This window comes from Bactrocera oleae, chromosome 5, assembly GCF_042242935.1.
Source record: "Bactrocera oleae isolate idBacOlea1 chromosome 5, idBacOlea1, whole genome shotgun sequence".
Taxonomy (NCBI): Eukaryota; Metazoa; Arthropoda; class Insecta; order Diptera; family Tephritidae; genus Bactrocera; species Bactrocera oleae.
The window spans coordinates 24076124-24078419 of record NC_091539.1 but is presented as its reverse complement, the minus strand read 5'-3'; the positions used below and the strand labels follow the sequence as shown (position 1 = coordinate 24078419).

The 2296-nt window shown below is 29.3% G+C and overlaps 1 long non-coding RNA gene across 1 annotated transcript; it reads left to right on the top strand.

Annotated features, from left to right (window-relative positions):
• Positions 1 to 738: 738 nt before the first annotated feature.
• LOC118682725 (uncharacterized) lies at positions 739 to 1949 on the top strand. The gene is made up of 2 exons (XR_004978528.2): positions 739 to 1081; positions 1153 to 1949. It is a non-coding gene; the product is annotated as an uncharacterized lncRNA (long non-coding RNA).
• Positions 1950 to 2296: the final 347 nt, after the last annotated feature.

Here is a 2296-nt window from a genome sequence, read left to right as displayed (position 1 = left end):
AATTATGAAGCAAAATAACCCGACATCCAATCTATGCCCAGCATATCTAATTTATTCAAAAAGTCAATTCGATAATTCACAAATCGATAGTTTTTTATGACTCCAAGTCCTCTGGTAACTGGAAACTGTCGATGAGAGTATTTTGTGAGTTGATGGTTGTGCAGAAATCAGTCGGTAATTTTATGCATTCAGTACTTTCATGTACATTAAATTTTTTATTGCGAATATTTAACAGTTGTTGAAAGTCTCATTCACAGTAGTTTCGCCACCTCTGAGGCGTACGTTCACAATAAAACCAAGATGGCGGCCATGATTAGTTAGGGTGGCGAAAGGTTAAAACGGGTTGCGCTTAGCAGAAAGCACCTTAATAATTATATATAAATATTTTAAATTTTGGTTATTAATTGATGTTTAACGCTATGATATTATACCACGTTGATATAGGTAAATATGCGGCATATTTTTAAGCATTTTAATTAACTTATTATTGAACAAACTGAAAATTCAATTTAACTATGAATGAATATTTTTAAGCATTTTAATTAACTTATTAATGAATAAACTGAAAATTCAATTTAACTATGAATGGAAGGGAAAAAATAACTATTGTGACAGAAATTGATATTATATGTAAGTAATAATAATTTATATAATCAAAAAAGCAAAACGTATCATTGTCATACAAATGATAATAATTCATTTAAACAATAAAGCAAAATGTATCATTGTATTTATATCAAAAAATAGTACTGTGCCGATGTTTTCTCTAATTTAAGTATAGATTTATTTAATCACAAATTTTATTTACGTTTTATTATTCATATATGTGTATCATTTAGCGGTAGATATATGTTTGCACAATATTTTATTACAACTCTTGACATAAAAAATTACCATATTATTATATAGTTCTTAGTTTAATTTTTTAATATATAGCCTTCTTATATAAATTATTGGTTGAATTTGCAATATCTTTATAGTATAAAATACGGCAGATATATTTCTTTCCTAAAATGTACTTTATAATTAAGCAACACTGTTACGCCGTGCTCAATAGCAATACTGACGTATTTTTACTAAGGTGAGTTGTTTTCGAGTATTGTTTTTAATATAATTATTATTTCTGTTAAAATTTATAAAACTTGTCTCCAGCTTCGTTGAATAAGCATTTTCTGGACCCCGTTATTTGACATGGTTGCTTAATTGCATCTTACATTTTTCTGTGGTTAATCTTTATTAACTTACCACAATTGAAAAAAGGAATAAATATGTATCTTAATTTTTCTGGTATTTGCCAATAATAGCCGCTCCTGTAAGAATATATATTAAAATACACTGATTTTATTTTGAAAAAATATTAAAGTTTTACATATAACCAATATTTTTTGGACAAATTTTTCATAATTTAAAAGAAAATAGCAATATGCAACCATTTTCCGGTTAAAAGTCGGCCATCTTGGCTCCACATACTGTTTCAGCACTGTGACTATGGACGATTGCTTTTTAATGTTGCAGACTGCATTTGGGTTGTTTTGAAAATTTAATGACGCAACGGCCAAAAAAAAAAACGAATACCCTTGCCCTGCGAAAACTGCCAGCACAATGCGGTAATTTTTGTTCATCATTTAGTAGTGGTACTTTGCGACATACCACGCTTTGTGAGTAACAGTCGCTGCCAGTAAGGCAGTACCATTCTGCCCTTCACGATTTATATAAATGTTGATTAAATCAGCTGCACTCCGATTTAGTGAACGATGTCCATACAATATATCATCAGCCATCGAATCTTTATGAATACTGGGGTCGCCAGTGGTCGAAATTCAACCAATAGAAAATAAAATTTTTTATCAATGTTAATAGTATTTAAATTTTATTTAAGAATATGAATAAAATGTGAATAAAATATAAAGAAAGCTGTAGAAAACAATTTACAAAAATAAAATTAAAAATTTAATTTCATTCTCGTGCAAAATTATTTGTTCTGTTTCTGGTTGTGGCTTAATTCTTCCTTGATTGAACAATCAAATCAAATCGGCCAATTTGATTGTGTCGTCATATACACCTCCGAGAGGATGCCAAAGTAATTAGTTTAAAATATTGATAAATTGTTTGAATGCATTACCGATAACGTCTCGACCTTATGCTGCATTTTCAAATCTTTTCAACAAAGAAATTATCTTATCTTCTGCTGCGTTCATTTATTCTTTAGGTAATATCAGAAAGTTATCCTCATAGAAATCAGCAATTTCGTAGAACAGCACCAACCAACTTCTGAAGAAATTCAACATTCTGACGC